The sequence below is a fragment of the Solea senegalensis genome, linkage group LG1 (assembly GCF_019176455.1).
Source record: "Solea senegalensis isolate Sse05_10M linkage group LG1, IFAPA_SoseM_1, whole genome shotgun sequence".
NCBI lineage: Eukaryota > Metazoa > Chordata > Actinopteri > Pleuronectiformes > Soleidae > Solea > Solea senegalensis.
In genome coordinates, this window is record NC_058021.1 from 16167027 (window position 1) to 16179745 (window position 12719).

The 12719-nt window shown below is 38.6% G+C and overlaps 1 protein-coding gene across 2 annotated transcripts in view; it reads left to right on the plus strand.

Annotated features, from left to right (window-relative positions):
- st18 (ST18 C2H2C-type zinc finger transcription factor) overlaps positions 1 to 12719 on the plus strand; it is a 38012-nt gene that overhangs the window by 2816 nt on the left and 22477 nt on the right. The window contains exon 1 of one of the 2 annotated variants that reach the window (XM_044043648.1): positions 6380 to 6520. The exons of the other annotated variant lie outside the window; for it this stretch is intronic. The gene's annotated coding sequence lies outside the window, so the exon portion shown is untranslated. Of the gene's footprint in view, positions 1 to 6379; positions 6521 to 12719 lie in introns of those variants that run through there. 2 annotated transcript variants of the gene reach the window in all.

The following is a 12719-nucleotide window of genomic DNA, read 5'->3' on the forward strand; positions in this document are numbered from 1 at the left end:
GAGTCTTGTAAAATAGGTTTACTTAGCGCCTTTGCTGGCATTTCCCGAAGATAGCTAATGCTCAAACACTGTCCATGATCGGATTAACTCTTCAACAAAATGATGTAACTCTTTGTCTTTCTTGTGTGGCATAGGTTTCTCTGCTTAAGTTTACTGGTCATCCATGGCAGAATGGAAACATTATGAATCTGTTCACATCCTCACAATCCATATGTTACAAATAACATAGATGACATCCTTGGTTAATCACAGCCTTTGTCACACAAATGTGACACATGACTGCCCACAGTGAGTCACTCAGCCACGTATTCACTCATTTTTTGAGGGACAAACTCAAACTGCACAACCACAATCCTTAATCAACATAAGTCCTAATTTTTGGTGTCGAGGCACAGGATGTAAATCGCATGTGATAAGTGTGAAAGATTTTTTAAGCATCCATATACAGTGTAAAGTATGCGATGCCAAGTACACCGAGAACATGAATTTGCACCTGAGGACATATAGTTATACATCCAGAATCACAAGGTATGTCAAGACAAAATGTTAATTACACAATTTACGACAGAAATCAGTTGAAATATCTCCGTGGATCTTGCTTATTTACATTTTAATTACTACTATTACTTATTCTTATTTTTTGGATGTGACCATAGCAAGCCCATTTCCTCTCCCACACTAAAAAGAAGCAAAATGACTGTTTTCCACTGGAGGTTTAGATGCTTGTTTATCACTTTTAAATACCATCATCTTTGCTGAAATCCCCTCTCAAAAGAACCTTTCACTTGCTGGAATAAATTCAAATTAAAATTTAAATCCCTCTTTGCATTTCTTCAGCCCTTTTTAAAATAGCTGCCTCCTTTTAGAAAGCTGTTTATGTAGTGATCTGTTCATAATCCAGTTTGTTTCTCAACAGCGAAAAACACAGAAATCGTATTATCACTATCTTGGAGAGATGATGCGAGAAATCGTCAAGTATAAATGTCTGGATCTGTTGAAGTTTTCAAAGTTGTAAAGCTGAAGAGTAAGGCAACAGCCTTTCAATGAAGTAGTCTGCAAAACTGCAATTTGACTTGCAAATATAGAGAAATATAAAGTACATTTTGCTCTGATAGCGTTACAATTGACCTGCCTTTAAGACTGACAACATGTGCTTATTCAACAGCATTTTGTCATGTCTCAGACAAACTTTGACAGTATTAATCTCGTACCTTTGATAGATGGGTCACAACAAGAAATATTTGTATGTGCAGCCTTGATGTGAGAACTGCAAGATTAATTCTCTGCACTGTAGTTGACAAGTCACAGCAGCTCTCGCTGATCTTAGGAGGTGCTCACCTTCCCGAATACAGAAAAACACAATATCTAATCAGAAATATAAATAAAAATAAACAGAAAAGCAGACACTCACACGCAAAGCCTTTTCATAACAACCCATTTCTGATGTAAAGTGACGCAGAAGAGGCCATAGGGAAATGTAATTTACTCAAGTTAGATTGAATTTATTGTTTGGAAACAAATTATAATTGTGTCTCCACAAAGTTAACCAAGATCTAAACAAAAGGAAATCAATGACCCACCCCATTAATCACTCAAAGCCAGCTACTTGTGCTGGAGAAACTTACTTCATAATCAATTTCTTTGTTTTGCTCAAAGGGCATTTGCATTTTAGTTCATGTCAGCAAGCTTCCTGTATCTGGCACAATCAAAATTTGCCAGCTATCTACTTATTAATTAAGTTTTTTTTCCCCCCTTCTGTTTCTTCAAGTGCATGTCTCTGAATTCTTAAGATGATTTTGGTGTATTATGTTAACTATACAACCCCATACGTATCGTAAAAACAGAACGATAATTACAATTGGGACTTTTTTAAAATACTGCTCATTCATTCCAATGTCTCAGTTGAACATCAGGTTACATCAGGTCAGACATTTTTCTATTAGTTTTAATGACAAAACTACAACCAATACCAGAATCTTTCTGTTGAGCACCCACGGGACTTCTGAGACCAGACTGAAATGCCTCCTGTTAGTTGTGTCTAGACATACTATTATGGCCACCAAGGTCATTATCAAAGCATGCATTATACACACCTGTTACCATTGTTTAGATGCCCATTTTTGGCTTAACATCCAAGCTCCTATCTTGCCATTTATAGGCGTGTCTGCTTCATTGTTCACTGCCTGCCTGAGGAGAAAAGATGGGCAGGGAACCCCCAGTGACACCCAGATCTGGACCTAACCTCTCAATGACACAACACAATGAGTCCACGGCCCATGAACTACAAAAGTCAGACATCGACTGAGCAGTCAAGCATTGATTTCTTAGATGTAAGCAATCAGATTCTCTCATTTGAGGGCAGCGGAGAACAAGCATTGACCACAAATGAATGATGTGTTTTTCATTTTACTGTTGAAGTGGATCATTTAAACCTGCAGGCAGATACATGCTTAGACATTGACTGACCAGTCAAACGTTGATTTCCTGGGTGTATAAAAGTGAACAGTATTGATCTAGACCTTCAGTAATTATCAAATTCAGTCATTTTAATCAACATTTTAATTCATCCATGTGTTTTTCGGGATTACCTTAACTATTGTTTACATATACACAATTTATTATTGAACTTTAGCAACATTTGTTGTTGAAGTTACATGTTGCAGTCATGCCTTAAGCAGTGTTTGAAGTAGGCCGGTACTGTCTGCTACGCAGTACCGGCACTTCTTAATTTTATTATTATGAGATGCCGGTACTTTACTACTATCTGTCCAATTCATTATGGCCCAGATTTCTCACAGTACACGACGTGACGTTCTGGTTTAGAGTCTAGTGTTTGTTTCTAGTGTCTAGAATTTTCATTTTCTATTGTTAAACAAGAACAAGGCAGACAGATGATCCGCTGTGGCGACCCCTACAGGGAGAAGCCGAAAGAAGAACAAGAATATCTATTATAAATTAAAATTAAAGAAAGGATAATCTGAAGTTGGCAAAATGTGTAACAGAAGACCAGTTTTTAGCTGTTGTTTTTTTTAAAGTATGGATTAAATATTTAAATAAATATATGTTGTGAACATCACTAACATCTTCTGGTATGTTTTATTTACCAGTGATTTTCATAATTTAGTGTCTAATGATTTAATAATACACACACTGACATACACACTTAATGCTAAGGGGAGTACTGGCACTTATTTTGTTCCACCTCATGCACTGGCCTCCAGTTAGCATCAAAAGATGTTTAATTTGTCCATATTGGTCCATAATGGAATGAAAAGCAACACATTCATACAATCAGGTGGTTGTACACAATAATTTTGTCATATTTATTTTTGCCAAATGAAAATAATTGTTTTTACACGCTGTGCGTTTAAGGGTGATATTTACACCACAGATGGCCGTGTTTGGTTCTTTGTCACATGTGGTAAACTTGCACATTTGGCCTCTTAGTTCACAAGGACTACGGTATACCTGAAGGTACTAGTTTTGCATAAGAAAATCAAATAAGTGTGTCCAGGGTTCCTATTTCCAAGGATATCTGTTGTAAGAAAAGATATAAAATAAATAACCTATATTTGTCCATAAAACATTTCGAAATGTTATTGAAGTCTCTTCAAAGGACAGTGAATAAACATGTTGTAAGGTTGCCCACAGTGACACACGAATCGCCCCAAATGGGATTGCTGTGAAGTAATCTAATCATTCCTTTTAACTGAGACGCAGTGACATGCAGTGTAGATAATGATCCCCATGAAAAATGCACTGTATTTTCAAAAGAATAGTTCCTGTCTGCTGACATTAACATAAAGCTACTTATACATCCTGGGGCCATATCAGCAACATGTACTTATATGTTTTCTGCCTGCTATTTGCATATGCAAATAATTTATTTTATTTCTTTTTATTCATTCCTTTTATGTGACTTTCTGTGATGAACAAGCGGCATCAAGTGGTTGCACAATACGGCTTCACTACCACCAAAAGACACATTTGTGCCATTTTAGACCGAGCTTAAAGCTTCATCGCTGAAATTAACCACAGTTTAATATAGATTTTTACACATCTATCACATTCGGTGGCACAGTATGAATATGCATTGTTGTTGTGGCTTTACAGGCTGCCATGTGGAATTAGTCACGTTGCTTTGTTGAAATCGTGGGGCGGGGTGTTGAGTGATAGGGTTTGTTGAAGTTATACTGCTGACATTTTGATCTTGCAGTGCATTAGAAGAATTCAGTTCAACATATTTATGTAGGTTTTACACGAGGAAGGTATAGTGCTCAAAAACAACAGGGTGCTGTGACACTTCACTTTGCTTACATAATTTGTGGCAGGATGCAAAAAGCTTTTAGACACAGATGTGACCCATTGTAATACCTTTCTAAATGCAATCAAACACTTTCTACAAATATGAGCAGGACTTTTTAAATGTGAACCTTTGTTTGACATGTAATTTTGTCCAACCCACTCCTCTTTCATTTCTCCATCAGCTCTCTCCAGTTATGCCCACATTTTCATTTGATGAAATAGCTTGACAAAAAAAACTAGTTTATGTCCTATGCCGACTCTGAATGAGGTCTCTCTGTTTATTTTTTATGGATTTCAGCAGATGTTAGAGCCAAAAAAATGTCACATTTTAGAAGAGTGGCGTTGTGTAGTATTCAATATGCTGCTTTTTTCCCCACAATTTGTCAAGACTGCGTTAACATGAGTTGATTCTTTTTGTGTGTGCGCGTTTTTTTTTGCCGCTGATGTCTAGTTCAGGACATGAAATAATCATCCATATAACAAGCTGCTGTGTCCTCCCAGCAAGATTGTCTGCTTCAGCAAACAAAGAACATGTTATTTGATAAGACGCTTAGATAGAGGAGTCTTTACTTTCATATGTGTGTGTGTGTCTCTGTGTAAGGGTGTGTGTGTGTGATTATCAGGCACAAATGCTGAAAAGAGGGGAAGGAGAGCAGGTCTACTCTCTTTGTATGTCTCTTTCACTGTGTGCCATGAATTGGCTCTTGAAGACAGTTAGAAATTAGACTTTCAAATGAGGCATTAAACAAGGTGATGGTCAACTGCCAAACCTTAAGTAATGATATTCTCCATCCTCAAGTCCCTAGCCTTGCATAATCAAATGCACAAATCACACTAAAAAAGAACTGAAAATACATTATTATTACATATTGTGTTCACACGTCAGTCTCCGGGGACCTGGGGGGACATCACCAAGAGATAAGCGTGTTTGGGTGGCCCCTACCATCAGCTGGGAAAGGGCTATGCTTAGATATTGAGGGGGGCCCCCCTCATGGGTATCACTTATTTTAAATCCTGAGCCACACCATCTCACCCTCCCCTCTTTTGCCCCTCTCGCCCCAGGCTCCACCCAGAAGTGTGGTTGCCTTTGTCATTGTAATCTGGCCCTGTTTGCTAAACGCTTCCACTGTTTACTCTCTGCTATGGGGGCTTGTATGAACAGGAGTCATCAGGACGCAGGGTGACATCACTTTGGCTGGGGGCTGGGGGGGTGATGGTCTTTGAAAATCTGCATTTGTGATTTCTTGGGGCCCCTTTCTTCTTTTATTCTTCCCTGTCTCTATCCAGGCCTGTCGAACGCATGAGCTAACCCAGGAGGCTAACATGGCCTACAGGGAGGAATTACACCTAATTACTTGAATAACTGTTAGGCAGCAGGCTTCCGTAGTCACCAAAAATCATTTCCAGGTCTCTGCGTTTTACTGATAGCCAGAATTGTAGTGACAGGAAGCCTCGGACAAAAGCTTTTACATTCAAATTGTCCATGAGAAATGAAACAGGCTGACAGGTACAAACAGTAAAAAAAAGGGGGGAAATCAAATTAACAGCCAAGGATTTCATATCATCTATTTTTGTTGTTGCCGTAGCGATAAAGTCGCAGACATTGAAACTGGTCTGTTGAGCCATTGTTATCATCCCTGGCCATCTGCTGCTGAGGAGTGACATTCCCTCTCATTTGCATGATGAGTGATGTATGAGGAGCTTGGGAGGGTATATGCCCTGGTCCTATGACAAAGCAAGTGAAAGTTTTCTTTATAAATGCACGGAAAACGGATCAATATGTGAAAAGGGATGGATTAAGGAGTAGAAAAAAGAAATAAATCACCTGTGAGTGTATGTGTCTGTGCGTGTGTGCATGTTGTGTCTCCCACTAAGAGCACACAAATCTGTGGTGCATGTGTCTGTACGAGTGTACATGCTCATGAGTGGAGGCTAGTGCGCATCTGCCTTCTTGTGTGCCTGTTTGTGTGTTTTGCGGATGTGGGAGTAGAGCGAGGAGGGGGGTTGGTGGCTGTTGATGTGCAAATGTGCATCATGTTGAAGGGCTGTGAATGGGGAGGTGTGACGTAAAAAGGGAGCCGAACGCAGGTGCTTATCTCGAGGCTGTCAAAGGCACAGTATGTCATATTCCTGGGGACTACCTTTCAAAGGCACAGCACCGGCTCAGCTATCAAGACACTGGGAGAAAATCAAACTTTTTGGATCACAGCATTAGGTTGGTGTCAAAGTTCTTTATATTTAATATACTGTCAGTTTGGTCAGCATTTATCATCACTGATACTCTGCATCGCAGTTGTGAACGATAAGCCTTTGAGCTTGTCCTGTTAGATGCTGTCATATTCAACTGGAAACAGGAGCTGAAATGTGTGTTAGTTTTTTTTTACTTAGATTCTGCTCAGCTGTTAAACTTTGTGTTCATGATTCTGTTCTGATTTTTGCTGCTATTTGTTTTAAACTATGTCAAGGGGGGCATTTAAAAAATTGTGTCCCAGGGATGATCATGGTTTGACTGATAAAGTGTTCTTAAAACCTTTGCTGGGAAGTGCGTCTAGCTTCTGTCCAGGTTTTAGACAGTTTGAGAGGATTAAATAACATCTTTTCTCTAGATATATGACCTATTTTCGACAGCATGTGATACCGTCTACCTAAATTAAATCCACAGTACTGTGTGTGGTACAAGCCCGTCTTAGAAGAACACATGTTTGTATTGTATGCAGAGACAAAGCATTGTCAGGTTGCCTGTGGCTTTGACAGTAACAGCTGTACATACAAGACCACTGAGCCTAATGCACTTAAACATTGACTCTGTGCTCCAATAATATATTTGAACAGTAAGTCAAGTATTTTATTGCATCCTGTCTGTTGTGGCTGTCTGTAATTTGCATTGTAACACTGTTAAAGTTTGAAAAACTACATGCTATATTTGAATGTAGTATGACAGCAAAAAAAAAAAATCAAATCATCTTTTGTGTTTTAACCCTTGACTAAATCTTATATTTGTACAAATTAATTACATCTGAACTACTAAGCGGTACATGCCTTTTTTCTTTTTTTTCTTTTCTATAATTCTTTACATCATAAGTGTGGTAAAGTGATTCAAGTTACTGAAGCTAAGTCAGCTAACGCTGAATGTGGTGTGTGACAGTAATACAGTCAAGCGTGAACTTTTGTGTTATATGTGAGCCAGTCTCAGCTTTGAACAAATTCTATGGGGCCAAAGCACTCGACAGTCTCCAGGGCAACTATTGATTTAGGAGGATGGATGCTAGTCAGAAAAGTTCATCATTTACCAGTAACTTGCAGCTCACTAATGGCTCAGAATCTCTCTGTGTGTATGACCCAACTTTAAGTTAATCATTCTGAAACAAAGGTAAGATTTTTTATGTTAGAGGATGCTGCAGATGTCGTAGTTTATGTCGTTTAATATTAATGTAAACTAACAGCATATGCCATTGTGATATATCTTTCGCCATGTCTTTCACAGACATTATACTCTGTGATTGAGCTGGTAAATCTTATGGGTCGAAGAATTTCCGTAAAAAAACAAAAACGTGTGTGGAAATAAACTGAAATGCCAGTTGTCACTCTGCCCGTTAGCCTCCATTTAATCACAACCCCATCAGCTTATTTCAGTCAGCTCCCATCTCTTAATAAACATGAAAAGAGCAACAAAGGACATTAGATAACGCAGCACTGTGTAACGGTGTCACACGATGATAATCCTTTGAAAAGTTTATAAGCTATTTAGATACGTTTACGCATGAAGGTATAGGAGACATGAGGTCACAAAGTTACTCTTCTGCACTTTGTGCTCCTCACAATAGCGGTGCAGACAGGGATGTGTGGTAAAGTAGTGATAAGTAAAAGGCTTTATTCCTCCCTGCTCCACACCCTCCTCTTCAAAGGACACGGATGTTAGTTGCTACACAACACATGAATGTCACTGCTGTTCACCTCCAGGAACTGTCCATGGTACCTGCTGCCCTACAAAACCGGATTCACAAACTTGTTTGCGTTGTTGCAATGCACCGTAAATGTCTGCGATGGAAAATTTGATTTCTATTTACTTCTATTTATTTACAAAACATACATTAAAAAAATAAAGTTATTCAAGCTCAGAGATCTTATTGTTAAAAAAAATAATGAAATTGCTTGATTTAATTTGAAGCAAATTGCCGTCGGGTGCACACAATGTAAACAACAAAATAACACACACACACACACAAAAATAAATAAATAGAAAAGTCTCTGCGTACACGTCAGCACCATGTTACCTGTTTTTCCAAACTTCGGTTAGTTAATCCAGGAAAATGAATTATGTGGATTTAATTCAACAAGGTCTCAGAAATGATCCATCTGCTGCCGACCAGCTGGTGAAAGGATAAATGTAATTAATTACTTAACTTTTGAACAGTATTCCAGAAAAGCTGTGCTGTTTATGAATCCAAAAATGTAAAGCAACATTGCGAACAATAGCTTTCACATTTAATTATTATATTTTTCTTCCAGTTACATGAAGTAGCTTTTGGAATTTAACTTGTATATCAATATAATGTCAGGAACTACTAATTGAAATTGGTCCTATTATAAATTAAATATTGTAATAGAGGACTCAGTATGTGAAATTCTAGTTAACATAATTCTTTAAAAATAATTACAGTATATATAGCCTGATACTTTTCATTTGAATAGAATCTTTCTTTGTTAGTGGACTGATCCTAATAGTAATTATGATGATGACTGATGATAATTGGTGATGATTATGAGAAAATTAAAAATTAGGATTGTGTTATGTTACTCATATTTTCCTGGTATTACTTAAAAGAAAACAATATGTAAAATGTGAATAAGGTGGGATTCATAACAGGAAAAAAAACAACAACAAAACCTTTTAGTTAATTCTTATATTCGTTTGACAGGGCGAGACTGTGAAATGTTCCCAATTAATATTACATGGGATTTTTTTCCGCCTTTCTTTTTTTTCTAAATATATTTCAGAATTTACCTTGATTGTAATGTACCTCATTGGCTGTGGTTTTGTTTGTTGGCCTAACTATAAAGGATCTGCTTATACCCTTGTGGGTTGGGAAGAATTAGGATTTATGAATTTATTTCCTCTGTTGTATTGTTTAAACAGCTTTGGTTTAGTTTTGATCCCTTCCTCTTGCCTTTGAGGCTGTTCCACAGTGTCAGCTGTTGACTGATAGTAAGAGAACTGCCTCACAGTGTGAATGAAAGAAAACTAGCGGTTGGTAAACACTGATAAGGGATAAATAGAAAGCGGTCAGGCAGAGATAGTTCTGTGGGAGCCCAGATTGTGTGCGGTCTGTTAAAATGAGATTCTGAGCCTGTCCTTTTTATTCTTCCTCCCCTCCCCTCCCTTCCCCTGTGTGGCGTTTGTCTGGAAAATCTCCAGTGACCCGGCTCGTCAGTCCCAGGCTGCAGTATTCTCTTTTTGTATTTGTTTTGTTTTCTAACAAGGGTCAAGTTGGCCAATAGACATGTCCCTGATGCTTATAGACAGCTGTCATGACTTCAAGTGCTTACAATAGTTACATTTTACATGCTTTCATGGTTCTGCACCAGTAAGCACAGCAGGAGAAGATAATTAAAATTAAAAATAAAATAAAAACAAATTCGAGCACAATTTTGAACGTGAAGTTTCAATTGCATAAATGACTTCTTGTCATATAATTTACCTCAACATATGTATATCTATAATTCAATTATTAACTAATAAATAAGATATCATGTGGTTCTCTCCAATAGTCAACTCTAATTTATTTTCTGGGTGCATCTATCTATCTTCTTTGTGACTAAAAAAAGACCCTGTGAGATCTTACCTTGAAGATCACCATGTGGTGTATTTACACAGAAAATAATTCAGCCCATTGTAGCCCAGCAGCTAATGAGATTGGTTGTTAAGTGAATGACACAAAGGCTACAAAAAAAGGAAAAAAAGCTTAGCGTTTGGGGTGAATATCACAGTGTCCCTGCACACACACACGCACACACACACACACACACACACACAACATACCAACCAAACACACTCTCTCAGCAGCGAGACTCTGGACTACCCTGTACCCCACCTCGATATTCTTCTGCTCCGTCTCCTCCCCGATGTCACTATGAGATGAAAAACAAAGGCTAAAGGGGGGCATGGTAAGTCGAGCTCGCCATTCTGCCCTGTCAGACATGTTAGCAGTGCATTTAGATGGAGGAGACAAGTGATTGTGTTTGTCAGTGTGGTGAAGATGTGCTGTGCTGTGTAACGCTCAGACCCACATAAATAGATTCAGAGAAGGGTCAATAACACCGATGCTTTTTTCCACGCGTGACTCAGATGAAGATCATCGCAGTTTACTTGACCAATTCTTAACTTTAAAATAGCTGCCAAAAGTTGTCGCTCCATTCCTATCCTCGAGCCACTTTCCTGCCTCGTACTTGGACTTGAAGTTAATATCAGTTTGTAATGGAGCCAAACTGCTTTTCTTTCATTAAAGGGTTACGGTTTGTTGTTGTTGATGTTGTTTTTTCGGTCAGTGCCTGTATCTGTTAAAAGTGTGGCTACTCAGTCTGTTGTCGATCCTTGAGTCGAGCTTGAATCGTATAAGAAATTAAATGAAGAAGTACTAAAATTCATAGCAGAGAAGAGAATGAAAGCACAAGAGAAGGGCACTTTTATTCAGTTTGTATAGATGGCTACTGTTCAGATACTAACTTAAAAGTGAATGGATATTTTTTTTACACAGTGCTTGAATCTCTCTATCTCTCTCTCTCTCTCTCAAAAAAAAATGTAAGTGCATTAGCTTATCATGCTCTACTGTCAGACTTTAAACTGGGTTAAACTCCATTGCGTATATTAAACCCTGGACTTAATATACATTTACATTTTGTTAAAGATTACTTCTTTTATTGATGCATATAATCATATTCATGGACCATCTGCTGATTTGGCAAGCATGGATCAAACTCACAAAACAGCCCTGCTAACCTTTTAAGTACAAAATAGTCTGGCTTAACTCTGCTAGCCCAGAATTCTCTCTCTCTCTCTCTCTCTCTCTCTGTGTGTTGAGTGTAAGAGATCGTATGGATATTGGATAATACTTAATTTAGATCCTCCAGGCTGCTCACACCATATTATATTTTATCATGATCGCTTTGGAGGCAGACCAGGGCTCATGTTTGAACAACTGAGCAAATCATGTTTGTCTGACAATAAGCAAAGCAAAAATCTTAGTATAAGGAATCTGATTAAACTCTTGACCACAGTGCACAGCTCTGAGTTTACATCCGTTGCCATGGTTACATGGATTTTGCAGCGCAGCGTTGCACACTTCCGCCTGATTGTGATCGGCAAATGTGCATCTCACCTCTTCAGTGTACTAAAACACTGCTTAAGGCTTTTCTAGTTATCCTAATAAGTGATTTAGTCCTGAAGTGTCTCCCACTGAGTGTTTCACAGAATTAGGAATTCACCACTGGGCATCCTTAGTGCATGAAATACTTATGTTCGGCTCATTCCAAACAAAGCTTACGCAGATTGAGAATTCATATGCCAGAGGTAAATCCGAGTTAACACGGATTTATACTGGCATGAGTTAAAGGACTAGAGTTTGTAATCCAGGTGGCCAAGGGATTTTACCATACAGTGGCAAAAATCACTTAAAACTCCCCCAACAATCCCGAGCCACTGAGCTCAGTAAGCAGACAGATTGTTCAGAATTGATGACAGCACGACTATATCAGAGCTGGACTCTGTGTTTGTATGTGTGTGTGTACGTGATGCGCGTGTCTGTGTGTTCAGGCTTTTGCCTGCGTTTGTGTGCATATGTGAACATGTTTGCTTCCTATATATATTCTCAATTAGTACCAAAGGGGCTGTTTAGAATATGACCTTGACAGATTGGTATTATTTTCCTTTAACATTGTAGGGGAAGTGCATTGGGAATACTGCCTTCAGTGGTGTAAATAAGAAGACCTCAATTTCAGTCGCCACTGACTTAGAAGTAAATTGATCTGAGTCGCTCTAATATCGAAATAATTAACGTTTCAGGAAACTATTGTTGGAACCCCTTTCAAAAAATATTTAGAATGCTGGGCGGTATACAGAGGTCTGCATGTGTGTGTACACGTGCACATGTGTGTGGAGGACAGAGGAGCAGAGATAGAGTGGAGTTGTTTAATGACAGGAACAGCTGACTCATTTAGAGAGAGCAGTGAAAGGTAATTAACCCTGGGAAAACTACAGCTGCCATGCGAGCTGTTCACTTCAGCGCAATCTGATTAGGAATCACTGCTCGAGTCCCTGACTCCTTTCAGACACTGTGTGTTCGAGGTAAACTTTTCCCTTTGCCCCTGAGAGCCCCAGAGCACTGGAGACCTGCCTTTTGTGACGGGGGATTAGCTGG